This window comes from Mesocricetus auratus, unplaced genomic scaffold (assembly GCF_017639785.1).
Source record: "Mesocricetus auratus isolate SY011 unplaced genomic scaffold, BCM_Maur_2.0 Super-Scaffold_100011, whole genome shotgun sequence".
In the NCBI taxonomy this organism is placed as follows: Eukaryota; Metazoa; Chordata; class Mammalia; order Rodentia; family Cricetidae; genus Mesocricetus; species Mesocricetus auratus.
The window spans coordinates 82,834,514-82,850,930 of NW_024429195.1; the positions used below are offsets into that span (position 1 = coordinate 82,834,514).

Below are 16,417 nucleotides of genomic sequence, written 5' to 3' on the forward strand. Positions count from 1 at the left end.
GGCTTACACTGGCAAACCACTCATCATGGCATCATGAGTCCTCATGTCATCGTTTTCATGAACTGAGAAAGCCTTCCTATTAGTAGATAAGCCTCCCGCAGGGCGTGCAGGCTCTGAGACCACACACTGCTTTGGTCCAGGTCAAAGATTTTGATCTTCCTGTTAGAGTGACAAGAGAGAATGAGATCATTGAAAATAGGGACATGACCTAGATCTGTTTTTCTTTCTCAGGCTGTTAGCGAATAAGACTGCAAGCCAGGTGTGGTAGTGCAAACCTCATCCTAGGGCTGGGGAGACAGAGGCAGGTAAGCCTGTGTGAGTTCCAGGCCAGCCTGGTTTACATAAAAAGTAAAATGAAAACATGTAAAGGTCACTAACAGCTTGTGATGTTAAGGACTTGAGGAGGGGTGGAGACATAAACCACTGAAGTGTTTGGGGAGATAATGATTGCAATCAAGAGTGTATTATCCCATTGCCTTTTGTTCCACAGAAATAAACGCATCACTATAGGAACACACAGTTCAATACTGACCACAGCATCAGTAGTGAGCTAAAAAGAAGACCTGCAGTCCCTGCTTCTTTGGGAGGCTTGTAAGGATGATTGCAAGTTCAAAGCCTGGATAATGCCACTTGTAGGTGTGTTTTCAGGGCCGACCATGTGGTACTGGATAACCAGTGGGTGAGCTTTCCCCCGGAACACTGTTTCTCCTGCTCTCAGCATCCTCGGTTGCCTGTAGCAACCAGGCAGGGCTGAGTCTTCTGGGGCTTTTCCCTGTCCACAGTAACAGGTCTATTGCTGATTATTTACATTCAACTCACATTTAGATAGTGTGTTGGTGAGACTTACTTATGTATTAGGAACATATACATGTAATACATATGTAACAACAATTTAAAAAGAGGCCATGAATTTGAAAGAGAGCAAGGAGCCGTATACGGGAGGGTGTGGAGGGAGGAAAGGGAGGGGGGAAATGATGTAAGTATATTATAATCTAAAAAAGAATAAAAGAAAAATTAAAAATTTTAAAATAAAATGAATCTTAAAATGAAGAGAAAGTTCAAGGCCTGCCTGGGCTGCAGAGTGAGTTCAAAGCCAACCTGCACAACTTGTAAAACTGTGTCTCTCAAGAAAAAGTAAAAAGAGGGCTGTGTTTAGCTTTAGGTTCTCTCCCGGGGGAGTAGGGATGAGGAGGAGACAGGGCACAGTCTGAATACTTACCCATAAAAATACTTATAGATCTTTATGCTATTATGAAAAATAATGAGTAAGATATGTAAGTGCTTACAGAAATATTTAAAAAGTGTTAAGGAAAACACAAGGAAGAAAATTACAGACTAATGTTTGCAACAGGAACATAAAACAATTTTATGTGATTTATACATTTATACCTGTCTGGTTTTGAAACAGGGTCACACTGTATAGCCCAGGCTGGCTTCAAATTCAAGCCTCTCCTGTCTCAGCCTCTTGAGTGTTGGAACAACAGGTGTGTGCCATCGTGACAAGTAACCTCCATGTCCTTATGTGTTTGTGGAAAGATGTATGCCAAAATTTTGTCATTGGTTGCCTAGAAAATGTGTCGCTGGGCATATAAGGGTGATCATTGTCCTCCATATATCTCTCTACTGTTTACTTATTACAAACTGCACGTGCTTCATATTTTCAATCTAATGAGAACTAAAATAGCAAAAGACGTGTAAGGAACACTCACGTGGTGCACTGAGGAGCCAGAACTGCAGATTTCCAGGTTTCCTTAGAAACTCTGTCTCTGAGGAAGGAGATATAGTTGCTTCCTGCCGGCCTGACATGAACCCTAGGAGACCTTGGCCACTGTCATGACAGGGTCTGGTGATGGGGCAAGCACTCCTTCTAAAGAGGGAGAGAGTCACAGGCACTCCTCTTAGACCCCATCACTGCCGTAAAAAGGTAGGAATCCTGATAGCACACACCCACAATCGCAGCACGTGGGAGGGAGATACGGGAGGACCAGGAGGCCAAAGTCAACCTTGACTCTATGGGAAGTTTAAGGCTAGCCTGGGCTACATGGGATCCTGCCTCAAAGAAAAAGGTAAAAAAATTGCCTGGGGTGAGACTTTTTTATGGTACAGTTGCTCACAAGTTGCCCACGCTCCCGTGGGTGACACCAGTTAACTTATTTTCTAAGTCCAGTTTCTTTGGTCTGCTCATTCCTTCTCTGTTTGAGGTGAGGGGATGTTTCTTTTATGTCTTTTTAGAAAGCAGGGAGAAATGTGCATGGGATTTATAAAACACTAACAAAAGCAGTCCAATGATAACTTTACCATCTGTTTGACCTAAAGTTTCTCTCCAACCTGAGAGGTACTACAGCACCTAGAACACATGTGTCATCTGAATTGGATCTGCTCATCGAAACAGGAAGGGAGCCCACTAAAGTCCAACTCATCAGGTTACAACGTGTTGCCAGGGAAGAGGACGGGCCCCACCTTGTAAGCTCTCTTATCTGCTCCAAACAAGAGAGGGGAAGAAGATTCAGGTGGCTCTTCTTGCAAAATACTTCATGTCTCATTACAGACTTCGGTTTGCTGGGGCCATGGCTTCTGAGGTATACATGTGCTTCTGGGGCTGGGAATTTGCATCATGTACCACAAGGGGTAACAAGGATCATCTGTAGATTATGATCTCATGCTAGAATTCTACTGGGATAATTTACTCAATCTCAGATTGATCATCTAACGCAGGTCTTTTCAAATACCTCTTCTCTATATAACTTAAACGTTAACAGTGTCCATGTCACTCCATGCTGCATCTACCACGCACAACTGAATATCTACCTTGCTAAGATTGCCAATAGGCACATTTGGCATCATCACATTCACTTAGAAGAAACTGAAGCTAAGGATTGTGAATTCCAGTCTATCCTGGTATATGCAGAGAGACTGTGTTTTAAACCCCAGATAATTTGGGGATATGCAAGTCAGGAATGACAGCTGGGAGCAGGGCATGGTGCCATCTCAGAGTGTAGTAACAGGTTTGTTTTCTCTGCCAATTAAAGAATTAAAAGGCAGGAAAGAAGTTAAATCTGAAATCTCAGGAAGTCCCCACAGAGTCATGGTAATCCATGAAAATCAGGTCCCTTCTTGGGGTTCACGGTTTTGTTACTAGAAAAATTTAAGAATAGGCTCAAACAGAAGCTTGAGGACAATTTGTTGGAGTTTAAGAGGAAAGAAAACCCCAGGATAGGCAAGCCCGAGCTCTCCAGCTGCCTTGGAGAGAGAAAAGAGAAGAGAAGGAACAGAAGTCACCAAAAGGCGAAAGGGAGGTCTGCCACCTGGTGGCAGGCAGTCTACACCATTAATAGGATGGGGGATTTGAAAGAGCAAGGAAGCCTGAAGCATTAGAAAATTCAAAGCATAAAGATCTAGTCATCATCCAAGAGAAAAAGACAGACGGGAAGACAGGTGAATAGATCTCTTGCATCGGGCTTCAGAAAGATGGGTAAATCCAGTAGAACGTCTTGGTGGTTCTGGTAGTAGGGGATGTGCTAAGGAACAGGAACTCTGGAAAGAAAAGGCTCATTATCTAAGGTGAACCAGCCTTCCTAGGGCCTGGTCCTCTATCCCGGCTCCTTGCCTGAGCCAGAAGATTAACCCATTCTTCACAGCACAGTTGAGTGTTCCACCTGGAATCATTGTAGCAACCTAGGGTGTTGTTCACGACCCCTCCACGCCCCACAACTAGGCAACAGGTGCAAAGAAGCCAGATCTGTATCACACAGATGCTGCAGCTGCTGGGACATTCATGTTTCCCACCCTTAGGAACCAGTATTTTTTAAATCACCATTCCGTGAAAAGGGCTTCCACTGACCCCAGGGGCTCAAGGAATTTCCACACTCAGGGAGGCCCAAAGCTCTACTCTCTGATCCAATATTTATAGCTGTCACTCAGAATATAATTTGCCCATCAAGCCATTGCTTTAACGTGGGTGAGGTTGCCTCATGGCGTGGGAGGTCCATCAGGACTCAAGCACCGACAGAAAAGTGCTAAGTGAGGGTCAGCTGCCATGCAGAGGCAAGAGCTTTGTTAACCTTTGTTAACCCTTTGTTAACCTTTGTTAACCCTTTGCCCATGCCCTTCCATTGCAGTTTAAAGACCACACAGTTTTCAGCAAAACTTCAATGGCCGTAATTATTTAGCACTCTTTATTAGTATTTCTGTTCTTTCAAAACACTTAAAAAATTTAACCTTGTAGGCCAGGCGGTGGTGGCGCACGCCTTTAATCCCAGCACTCGGGAGGCAGAGGCAGGTGGATCTCTGTGAGTTCGAGGCCAGGCTGGACTGACAGCCTCCAAAACACTACAGAGAAACCCTGTTCTCGTAAAACTAAAAAAAAATCTTGTCTACAAAGACTTTCATATAGATATTTATAGGTGTGTGTGTGTGAGTGCAGGTGTCTTCTGAGGCCAGAAGTGCATGTTGGATCTTCTGGAGGTTGTGAGTTGCCTGATGTGTGTGCTGGGAACTGAATCTGGGTCCTCTGCAACAATGGCAAGTATTTTTTTTAAACAATTGGGCCATCTCTCAAATCCCTAGGAATGGAAAGTTTTAATGCAGTCAAATATATTAGTCATTTCATGCTGATTTTGTCGTCATTCTGTTATTTAAGGAACCCCCTACCACACGTTTTATATGGTCCCTGTTTGTCTATATAGCACCTTGGTGTGAGTTAGAAAAGGGCTTTCCAGGCTTGAATCATAAATGGCTGATCCTAAAATTCATCAAGAAGAGCTATTTGGATGTTAAGTATGGTGGTGCACTCCTGTTATCCCAGCCCGTGGGATGATGGGGCAGAAAATGATCAAGCTCAAGCCAGTCTAGGCTACACGGTGAGTCTCCACCGCAGGAACCAAGAGCTGGCAGTATAGCTCAGTGGTAGAGAATACAGTTGCCTCACACGTGGGAAGCTTTGGCTGAATCCTCAGTGTGAAGAAGTAGAGGAGAGGGAGGACACAAAGCTGTTGCTGCCACCGCGGCCGCGGAGTGAGCTGTTGCTACCACCGCTGCCGCGGAGTAAGCGTGTTCAGTTCTGTACGAAACAGCAAAGCATGGCGTCACTCTTCTCATCACCATGAAATGCACACCCACAGCTAACGGCTTAATAAAGGGTTTCTTTTGACTCTTACGATGGAGAGCATAGTGATGGGAGTGGAACGCTCACGGAGCATCTAGCTTCAGGAAGCAGAGTGAATGCTGGTACTCTGCTGTCTCTCTCCTTCCCCCCTTTTTGTTCAGTCTAGGACCCCAGCCCATGATGGTACATGCTATCTACACACAAGGTTGGTCTTCCCTCTTCAGTTAACTTGTCCCTTAAAGTCACCTTGACAAAATAGAAAACTAAACAATTAGTTATTGTAGTTAGGAGTACAACAAGAAAGTACACTCAGCAAAACTTAGTCTAGGAAATGGAATGAGGATACTTCTATTTGAGGGCAATTAAAAACATTTTTTACTGGCTGCACATGGTGGTGCATGCCTTTAAGTCCAGTGTTCCAAAAGCAGAGACTGGTGGATCTTGGTGAGTCTGAGGCCAGCCTGGGTTTTATTAAATTTACTTATTTGTATGTGTGTGAGCATGCATACATGTGTGCATGCAAGTTGTCATAGTTGGGGGCAACTGCCTTTACCCACTAAGCCATCTTGCCATCCCCCTGAAGTGATAATTTTTAAAATGATTTTTTTTCTGGGCATAGTGGTACATGCCTTTTATCCAAGCACTCTGGAGACAGAGACAGGCAGATCTCTGTGAGTTCAAGGCCAGCCTGGTCTACACATATAGTTCTGGGACAGCCAAGGCTATCACCACCACTGCCCAGTTATATCTCCCTTCCTCCCTCCCTCCCTCCCTCCCTGCCTCCCTCCCTCCCTCCCTTTCTCTCTCCCTTCCTCCCTTCCTTCCTGTCTGTCTTTTTGTATTTTTGAGACAAGGTTTCTTTATGTAGCTCTAGCTGTCCTGGAACTTACTATGTAGACAAGGATGGCCTTGAACTCAGAGATCCACCTGTCTCTGCCTCTCCAGCACTGGCATTAAAGGCATGCACCACCACCGGGCAAAACTCACCAATCTTAACTTTATTATTTGATTAATTTTAATAAACATATACTGGCATGAAAATGTCACCCTAAATGGCCACTCTTTGTAGGTAATTTCATCCCTTTACCCATCACTACTTACGGCAGCCACCAGAGCTGTTAGTTTTGTCTTTTCTAGAATTTTATACAAACCTGTAGTCTTTTGTATGTGATATTCCTCACTTAGTGTAGGAAACTTCTTGAGGTCCACCCACATGCTAATTGCTTGCTCCTTTTTATCATTGCCTGGGGGGAGTCCACTACAATGATTCAACTATTCACTGGTTGATACACATTTAGATAGTTATGAGATCATTACTAATAAAGTTGCAAGGAGCATTTGTGCATATATCTTTGTACATACATACATGTATATGCGCTTTAAGTATGTAATATTGAAAGACCCCAGGCGGGGGACTTTCACGGGGAGGGAGACACGAACCCAAGGAACACCGAGACCACGACCTTGGATGCAAACAGCAAGAGGCTTTATTTACACACGGGTACCCGGGCGTCTCAGTCTTGGGGGGCTGAGCGCCCCGAGCTGGGGACTCAGGGGTCCTTTTATAGCAAAAAGCGGAGTACAGAAGCAAGAAGCCTAGTTACAGGACCCTGATTGGACAATATAAATGAGGCCGGGGGGGCTCAGAATGAGGGCTATTGAGGTTTCTCTCAGAACTCAAGTCTCGGCCTTGGCCCTATCTGAGGAACAATAGGTCTCTGTGCCGGCCCAGTCTTGCTGGGCTGGCTATGCAGACGCTATGTAGATAGCAGACACCTGTGTCCGGCCTGGACAGAGTTAGTAGTGACTATTCAGCTGTAAAGACCTTGAGCTGAGCTTCCTTCTGATCAAAAAAATGACTATTCGGCTGATCTGTGGGGGAAAGGAATTTTCCATAGGCCTCAGCCACCTGTGCTGGGCCGGGGTCTTTCATTCCCCCATTGCTCTTGTAACTGAATGAAATCTTTCATTCAGAGGTTTCTGCCATCTCGAAATCCCTTTGCTTTAGCTGCTGGTATTGTTGAGTCAAAACCAGTGATTGTACAATTGATAACCTTTCCTTTATGAACTGGATCAATCTGTTTAAGATGCATGGCCCAATCATCAGAATCAGAAATATAATGATCAGGGGTCCCATAATAGTGGATATGAGAGTCGAATACCAAGGGGACCTGTTATACCAATTCTGAAACCATCCCTGTTGGGACTTAATTAATTGGTGGTACTTTTGGCGTCTTTCTTTTATTTTAGCCAGGTTATCTCTTACCATTCCGGTATGGTCTGCGTAAAAGCAGCATTCTTCTTTAAGGGCCGCACAAATTCCCCCTTGCTGTAAAAATAAGAGGTCTAGTCCCCTTCTGTTTTGGAGGGCTACTTCTGCCAGGGAGGATAGAGACTTCTCCAGGGCAGCGACAGACTCCTCTAAAGACCGAATATCTGCACGCATTACTTGTTGTAGGAGTTGGAACTGTTTAGTTTCCTGCAGTGCGGCAGTACCGGTTCCTATTCCTGCTGCTATGCCTCCCATGGTTAGTCCTCCTAGTAGGATGGCAGTAGTGATGGAGATAGGTTCCCTCTTAATGCGGCCAGTACTTATCATGTCATAGTCAGAGGGGTGGTAAATTACCTTAGGCCATAATTCAATCAGAACACAATAGTCAACGGTGGCACCTAGTACCGTGGTGGAGACACAAGGGGTTAATCCAGTGTTGCATGCCCAATATGTCCCATTGGGGGCTATCAAGTAGCGGCCACTTTGGGGCAAAGGCTCAGTGGCATTGCATAGTCCTTGATGTGTGGTGGGGACGTTACCTATACATAGCCCCTTTCCAGATACTTCTGAGATGGTCAATTTATGTTGCGTGGCTGTCCCACAAAGAGCCTCGGCTGTGGCCTGATTTGTATACTCGCCCATAACCGCTAAGCCTTCATAATAGGGAGGTTGCGGAGTCAGACAAAGCCAGCATTCCTTAGTCTTATCTGGGCGAGTTAAATTCAGAGTGGCATATGTCCCTTTGATTAGGGCTAATATTCTATCTCCCGTGCCTTCAAGGGGGGGACCCGAGGAGGGGGGTTTGGGAGTGCTTTCTGGAGGCGCGGGAGCGGCTGTGGTTTTAGGCAGGGTCAGGGGCCTGGTATCAGCCTTGGGCACGAATAGGCTAGGCTGCTTTTGATCAGTAAGGACCTGGTTAGGGCCTATGGCCTGTGGATTGACGGGAGCCACCTTGCATCTGATTGTAAAGATTATTCCCCTGTCTGGTCCGTGTAGATACCAACGCAAACCCCAGGTATACCCAGTCTGCCAGTCCGGGGCTTGCTTTCCCTGTGCAGTGAAAGAAATGGCAAGGGGCATACCTATCTTTCCAGATTGTCCTTTGTCCCAGCCTCTACGTACTTGTATTTTATCCCAGGATGAGGATGGCCTCCAATATGCGTCCCCTGTAGTCTCGCACCCCCAAGCTGCACAGAAAAAGGAATTATATCCCCCACATTTCTGGGCCTGTTGCCAGGTACGTCCATCTCGGGGGCAGACGTAGAAGTCCAATGAATTTAGCTGCTCTCTGGCTCTGCGACTAACACACCCGGGGGTGGTTTCTCTGGAGTCCACGAATATGAATGTACGTCGGCGTCTGTAAAGGTGGGAACCACTGGCGCATGCCTTTGGGTGGCAATGGGGAATGTCCCAAGTGTTCAACCCTGCTACTAAATCACAAAATTCAGGCCGTAGAGTAGGCCACCATGTCCCAAGTGCATGTGGTTCCGTGACAGCATAAATGACCTCCCCCATTTGGGATAGAACCTCCCAGGTTAATTTATAAACGGTGTGGGGACTGGAGGCCACACCAGTGCTTGATTTTATGAGGAGGGCTATTAGCAGGAGGGAGGGGAGCGGGTAAGTTTTATTTTCAAAGGATTTTGAGTGCGTTGAGCTTTCCATCCTGAGTCCGAATCCTCAGGGAGGGCAGCTTTTACGTGCGAGGCGTGTATCCAAGCAGCAATCCCGTCCACCTTGAGAGCAGTAGGGGTGGTCAACAGGACTGTGTATGGTCCCTTCCAGCGGGGTTCAAGGTTCTTAGCCTGGTGGCGCCGGACCCAAACGTTGTCTCCCACTTTGTAGGAGTGAGGGACGATAGGGTGTTTCCTCTGGTCTCGGTAGGCTTGGGCCAGAGGCTTCCAGACTTCCTGCTGAACCAGCTGGAGTGCCTGCAGGTGAGCTTGAAGAGAGGAGGAATTGGCATAGTCAGAAATATCTTGGTCAAAGAACTGAACAAAGGGAACGGTGGTTCCATACAGAATTTCAAAAGGGGTGAGGCCATGGGGGCCCGGTGTATTCCGGGCACGATAGAGGGCAAGGGGGAGCAAGAGGACCCAGTCTTTAGTGCCAGCTGCAAGCGATAATTTAGTTATAGTCTCCTTAATGGTTCTATTCATACGCTCTACCTGTCCTGAGCTTTGGGGTCGATAAGCACAATGTAATTTCCAATCAATCCCCAACAAGGTGGCCACAGACTGACTTACCTGAGAAACAAAGGCAGGCCCGTTGTCTGTCCCCAATACCTGTGGCATTCCGTAACGGGGGAAGATTTCTTCAAGAAGTTTCTTGGTGACCACCTTTGTTGTCTCGTGCTTGGTGGGGTAGGCTTCAGTCCATCCCGAGAAGGTGTTAACAAAAACCAGGAGATCTGTGAAATCTATTTCCCAGTGCACCCCAGGCCAGTGCCCCCGAGCTCGGGTCCCCATGGGTAGCTTTAGCCTGGTCATATTGACGTGGGCGCAGGCGTCACATTGCTCAGTCATTTGTTTTATTATTTCTTCTATTCCCAACAGGTGGCGGGTATTTTCTTCCCGGGCTAACAGTTCTCTCATTTTCCTGGAGCTCAAATGAGTGAGTTTGTGTAGGCTGTTAACCAGATATCTAGTCATTAGGCGGGGAAGGACAGTCTTTCCTTGATAGGTCCAGAGACCATCATGTACTCGGGTCGCCCCCAGTCTTTTCATGGCTTTGATGTCTTTTATTTCATAGTCCCATGACGGGGAGGTCTTCTCGGAAGCCTCATTAGTTACAGGGACTACAGCCGCCTGGAGGAGGTGACTGTTGCTTTCCAAGGTCAAGGCAGCCTCCCGGGCGGCCAGGTCGGCCCTCCGGTTTCCCCGGGCAACGGGGCTGTCGCCTTTCTGATGCCCTGGGCAATGTATGATACTGAGGGCGGTTGGGAGGTGCAGAGCCTCTAAGAGGGCCAGGATTTCCTTTTGTTTTTAATGTCTCTGCCCTCTGAGGTCAATAGCCCCCTTCGCCTATAAATTTCACCATGGATGTGAGCGGTGGCAAAAGCATAGCGGCTGTCTGTGTAGACAGTGAGTTTCTTACCTTCTGCCAGTCTCAGGGCCTGTGTCAAGGCAATCAGTTCTGCTCGTTGGGCTGATGTTCCTGGCGGCAAGGCCTCGGCCCAAATTGTTTCTGACTCAGTTGTCAATGCAGCACCGGCTTTCCATTCTCCTTGATGTACAAAGCTGCTTCCGTCCGTGAACCAGACAAGGTCAGGGTTGGGAAGGGGTTGATCCGTGAGGTCAGCTCTCGTCCCATGGACCTCAGCCAGGACCTGCAAGCAGTTATGAGTCTCTGCTTCCCCGGGAGGGGGAGTAGCGAGGCGGGGTCTAGGGTCACCGGAGCCCCGGAGTGAATTCGGTCCTTGTCCAGCAACAGAGTCTGGTAATGGGTCATCCTGGCATTGGTGAGCCAGCGGCCCGGTGGCTGCCTGAGCATAGATAGTCAAAGGCTGCCCCAACGTCAATTTGTCAAAGGGTTCAGTCAGATCAGGTAACCCCAGAGCTGGGGAGCTGAGCAGAGCCTTCTTGATGTCCATGAAGGCTTTCTCCTGGCTCTCCCCTCAGTCAAAGTTGTCCCAAGATTCCCAGGTCTGCATCCTGCCATTCAAAGGCAAACAGTGGCTGACTGTCTTTGTGTAACCGCAGGCAGAAGAAGGCATCCTTCAAATCCAGGACTGAGTATCAAACATAGTCAGGTGGCAGTCCACCCAGGAGGTTATAGGGATTGGGGACCATGGGGTGTATGTCCTCAACCCGCTTATTGACTTCCCGGAGGTCCTGGACCGGCCTATAGTCATTGGTTCCTGGCTTCTTGACTGGCAACAGGGGAGTGTTCCAGGGGGACCGGCAGGGGTTTGGGTCTCTGAAAGGTCCTTCTTTCTAAGTGAGGCCCCCTTTGTCCCTCTCTCTACCTATCCTGTCTCTGCGACTACTGTGGCCAACAGTTTAGTCATTTCTCTGTTACGCTTCTTGTCCCTTGCTATCCTGTCTCTCTCATTTCCTGTCTCTGACATTCTGTCTCCATCTTTTCTCTCTCTGTCTGAGCTTCTCTTTTCATAAAAAATGCGTTCTGTCTCCCTCAATACATCTGGTAGTGTATACCCCTGTCATATGGGTTATACATTCTGTAAGCTTCCTTAAGTCTTTCAAAAAATGCGGCTGGCGATTCCTCTGCCTTCTGAACTATCTGTCTTACCTGGGCCAAATTTATAGATTGCTTATCCGTCTTTCGGAGACTCGCTACAAGCAACTGGCATTAAAGACATTAGATGGGTCCTACCTGCCTCAGTGGTGAAGTCCCAGTCTGGGCAGCATCAATTTCATTTGGAAGCTGCGTAGGTTGTCCATTTGCCCCAGGTGGGGTGATGGGTAGTAAGAACCGACTCCAATAGATCAGTCATTCTCACAGGATCTGCTGAAAAGGAGGGGGTTATTTTTTCCAGTTATAAAGATCTGAGGCAGAGAACGGCCAGTATTGCAACTGGCCATCATGGCCCGTCCGGAGGCAGGGCGGTTTAATCCGGAGCGGGCTGAGGCTACGGCGCCGCCCGGAAGGGCCGGAGCGTCTGCCGGGGAGCGGGGCCGAGGGGCGTGGCGGCCGCTCTCTGACCCGGTCCATCGCGGGCCGCAGGGAGGCAGACACAGCTCCCCTCGCATTGTCGCCGGTCACATTCAGGGCGCCCTTCGCGCAGCGGCCGGGACGCTGAACTCGAACCGGAAATGGGCCGCAGCCCGAGCGGTGCCGCAGCGGCGGCGGCGGGGGTTAGGGAAGAGGAGGGGGAGGGAGGGTCATAGACCGGCACTTCCCAGGTAACTATATAGGGTACTTGGTCCGGGTGGCCCTGGGGTCCAGGATCCATGACTTTCTCTTTCACCTGGAAAATAATTTGAGGGTTAAAGGTGCCATCTCGTGGCCAGCCAACATCAAAAGTTGGCCATTCAGAAGAGCAAAGGATGATCCATGCTTCTTGCGCGCGACAGTCCGGTTACGAGCATCTCGAGAGCGATGACAAACGACATTCAGACGGACGAACAGATAAGAAACAAAAACAAACAGATTTTCGCTGCGCGGCTTTGACGAAAGTCAAAAGCAAATTCAGATCGGGGACGGGGGCCTTGTGCTCCCGTCCTTGTCCCCTATCAGGATGGAAACTCCCTCGGCCAGCGGGACTTCCCCAAACAGACGGGGCAGATTCCTAGGCATCTACCCCAAACAACCGAGTCCCTAAGAACTCCAGCTCCAGATACAGACCTGCCCCAAACAGACGAGTTCCCTAAGAACTCCAGACGGGGCAGATGGACATCTGCCCCAAACAGACGGGGCCCCAAACAGACGAGTTCCCTAAGAACTCCAGACGGGGCAGATGGACATCTGCCCCAAACAGACGGGGCCCCAAACAGACGAGTTCCCTAAGAACTCCAGACGGGGCAGATGGACATCTGCCCCAAACAGACGGGGCCCCAAACAGACGAGTTCCCTAAGAACTCCAGACGGGGCAGATGGACATCTGCCCCAAACAGACGGGGCCCCAAACAGACGAGTTCCCTAAGAACTCCAGACGGGGCAGATGGACATCTGCCCCAAACAGACGGGGCCCCAAACAGACGAGGCAGATCGTGTCCTAGAGCTGCGGTCGGTGCCACCAGATACAGATGTATACAGCTGTATATTACAGACGCAGGCGCAATAAAACAACAGGCATAGACAGACAGACAGCAGACAACAGAAACAACAGAAATTTAGTCCGGACAATTCTTACCTCCCAGAAGTGGGTCGGTGGTCCCTGGGCGGGGTCTCAATTCCCGGCCAATGCACCAAATGAAAGACCCCAGGCGGGGGACTTTCACGGGGAGGGAGACACGAACCCAAGGAACACCGAGACCACGACCTTGGATGCAAACAGCAAGAGGCTTTATTTACACACGGGTACCCGGGCGTCTCAGTCTTGGGGGGCTGAGCGCCCCGAGCTGGGGACTCAGGGGTCCTTTTATAGCAAAAAGCGGAGTACAGAAGCAAGAAGCCTAGTTACAGGACCCTGATTGGACAATATAAATGAGGCCGGGGGGGCTCAGAATGAGGGCTATTGAGGTTTCTCTCAGAACTCAAGTCTCGGCCTTGGCCCTATCTGAGGAACAATAGGTCTCTGTGCCGGCCCAGTCTTGCTGGGCTGGCTATGCAGACGCTATGTAGATAGCAGACACCTGTGTCCGGCCTGGACAGAGTTAGTAGTGACTATTCAGCTGTAAAGACCTTGAGCTGAGCTTCCTTCTGATCAAAAAAATGACTATTCGGCTGATCTGTGGGGGAAAGGAATTTTCCATAGGCCTCAGCCACCTGTGCTGGGCCGGGGTCTTTCAATATGTTGGGTAAGTACGTAGTATGATTAGTGAATTGTGTGCTTTAAGAAATTGCCAAATATAGATTGACAAGGTGGCTCAGAGGGTAAGGCCCTTCGATCCCGGGGACCCACATATGGGAGAGAGTCGATTCCTGTAAGTTGTTCTTTAAACTCCACATGCCATCAGTCCTAGTGATAGAACACACATCCACCCACCCAACCGCATGAATAAATGTAATGTAAACAGTTGACTACCAAAAAAAAATTTTTGGGCAGTGGTGGCGCACGCCTTTAATCCCAAACACTTGGGAGGCAGAGGCAGGAGGATCTCAGTGAGTTCGAGGCCAGCCTGGTCTACAGAGTGAGTTCCAGGACAGTCAGGGCTGTTACACAGAGAAAACCTGTCTCGAAAAATAAGAACAAACAAAAATTGGCTATCAAGCAGTTGGTGTGGTTTCAGTGAGCAGACATAGCACTGTGCCTGCCCGTGAAGTAGGGACGGAAAGGCAAAGAGAGGAGGAAACCTGCACAATTCCTAGCACCATCATTTATGACATGGAAGAAGGGAAGCTTCACACAGAGTGCAAGAGTTTCAGAACAGAAGCCCAGTTTCTCCGGGGACACACCACCACTGTCTGGCCTGATGCTGTATTTCAAAATGTGCTATGTGGATTTCGTGCCTGTCTACATGAGGACACGCCATTAGGACCGAAAACAGTCTGTAGAACCCTGGGGCCCAGAAAGAACTTCTAGCAACCGCAACAGGTTTTGGTCTCCTAGCAACCGCGAATCGATTACTCGGCGCTCGATTGGATTGGCGCCCACCTGAGCTGCAACGCTCTGGGCGGAGCGTCTGGAAGCCCGCCCACTCCCGGGAGCGTGCGGGGTGGGGCTGTGCGGTGCGCACGCGCAGAGCGGGCGGTGCGGCTGTGAAGAGCGGAAGGCCGCCACTCAGGCAATGGGCAGGACGCTCGCACGCCGAGTGGCTGAGGAGCCGGAAACGCACCCCGAGTGGCTGAGAAACCGGAAACTCGCCCCGGGGGGTGCGGCCGGAGGAGGCGGAGCTGGATGGGCGGGGCCGGGCGGGAAACGTTAGGGGAGCCGTGAGCGGGGCGCGGGGTCCGGGCGAGCAAGGGTCGCCCGGGCCGAGCTGTGGCCGAATGAAGATCCGGGCGTGTGGGCCGCTGCGCCCCAGTGCGGGGCTCAGGTGGGCGACGCGGCCGGGCGCGTGAGCGCGGCCAGCGCGGGGAGAGGCCGTGGCTCATCGCTCTTCTCCCCTTCCAGGTCGGCCAGCAGGGCTGCCAGCGCTTCCGGAAAAACAGCCCCGGGCGCCGCCCAGCATGCTCCGCTCTCGGCGCGGAGCTCGGCCGCCGGCCCTCGGAGACGTCGGGCGGTCCGGGGAGGCGCGGCCGCCGGCGGGATGTGCTAGCACGTGACACCGGCCGGGGCGCGCTGCAGTCGGACGCCGGTCCCCTCACTGCCTGCGCAGGTGAGGCGGGCGGGGAGTCGGGAGGACGCGGCCGGAGAGGGCGTCTTTGTTTGGGTGCCTTCGGGAGGTCATGGAAAATGGAATGGAGCTCCCGAACCTAACCAGAAAAAAAGAAAAAAAAATCCAGAGTGCTAGTTGATTCCAGGTGTGCGTGATTGCTCAGAGTTGTTAGCTGCTTGACACCTTTTCCCTGCCTTTGAGTTCATTGTAGCGTTTGATATTTTAATTTGAGTCCTCACCTTTGGGTTTGCGGGCTACTTTAGCCGGGGATGGACGGTGGAGTGCGGAAATTTAAGTTACTAACTGTGCAAGCTTCGTGAATTAGAAAGTGCTGTGCCAGCACAGTATAGAAACAAACCAAAGACGGAGTTGTATTTAGCTGGTATTTTTCAGAATCCTTTAAAAGTCTTCTTAGAGTGTGGAGGAGTAAACGTATTGACTGGAATTGTTGGAGCTGGTCGATGCATCTTACAAAGTGCGAGGTCTGTAGCTAACACGATTAGGTTGTTTAGAAACAGGATGGTTTGCCGAAGATGCCAAGTGAAGAAGACACTTAGTGTCTTCACTTGGGTTTTCCTACGATGGGCTGGCAGACAGGAGACGGGTGGGTGGAACACAAAGTGCTTTGAGGATCAGCGTGCGCATCCTTCCTGACATCTTCCTCTTTGAGTGCTTGTTGCCTTTGCTTTATGGCTTTGAGGTCATCACATTTTAGAGACTCACAACAAAGCAGAAATGTGCTGAGCCTTCTTGATTTGAACTGGTTTGAGAAGGCCCAGGACGGAAGTTTACTCTCATGTTGTTCAGAGCTTTCAGGATAGGAAGTGACACACTTGATCCTGCTCTACAAAGTCACTGCAGTCGCTTTGTTGTAGGCTTTATGGCTCCAGTGGGATTGTGTTTTAGGTATGGTTGCAGCTAGCAAAAGTTAGAGAAGTCTGTTTTAAACTAGCTGGAGCTAGAAACTTCAAATGAAAATAGTGGCTTCTTTAGGCTACAAGGAGTTTCCATTCTTCTGTGAGAAAAAACAAAAACAAAACATCTGTTGTCCTCCAGACAGTGTACTTAATTTACCTGTGGTCTTCCTAGTCAGGGTGATGAGTGGACATTGCTTTAAGGTCTCTCATACTTAGCTGATATCCAAAAGCTAGTTTTATG

The 16,417-nt window shown here is 49.4% G+C and overlaps 1 protein-coding gene across 3 annotated transcripts in view; it reads left to right on the plus strand.

The window, feature by feature from the left end:
* The first annotated feature begins 14,838 nt into the window (after window positions 1–14,838).
* Prdm4 (PR/SET domain 4) overlaps window positions 14,839–16,417 on the plus strand; it is a 29,747-nt gene continuing 28,168 nt past the window's right edge. For all 3 annotated transcript variants that reach the window (XM_005083799.4, XM_013123357.3, XM_005083800.4), the window contains exons 1-2: window positions 14,839–14,977; window positions 15,055–15,259. The gene's annotated coding sequence lies outside the window, so the exon portion shown is untranslated. The remainder of the gene's footprint in view (window positions 14,978–15,054; window positions 15,260–16,417) is intronic.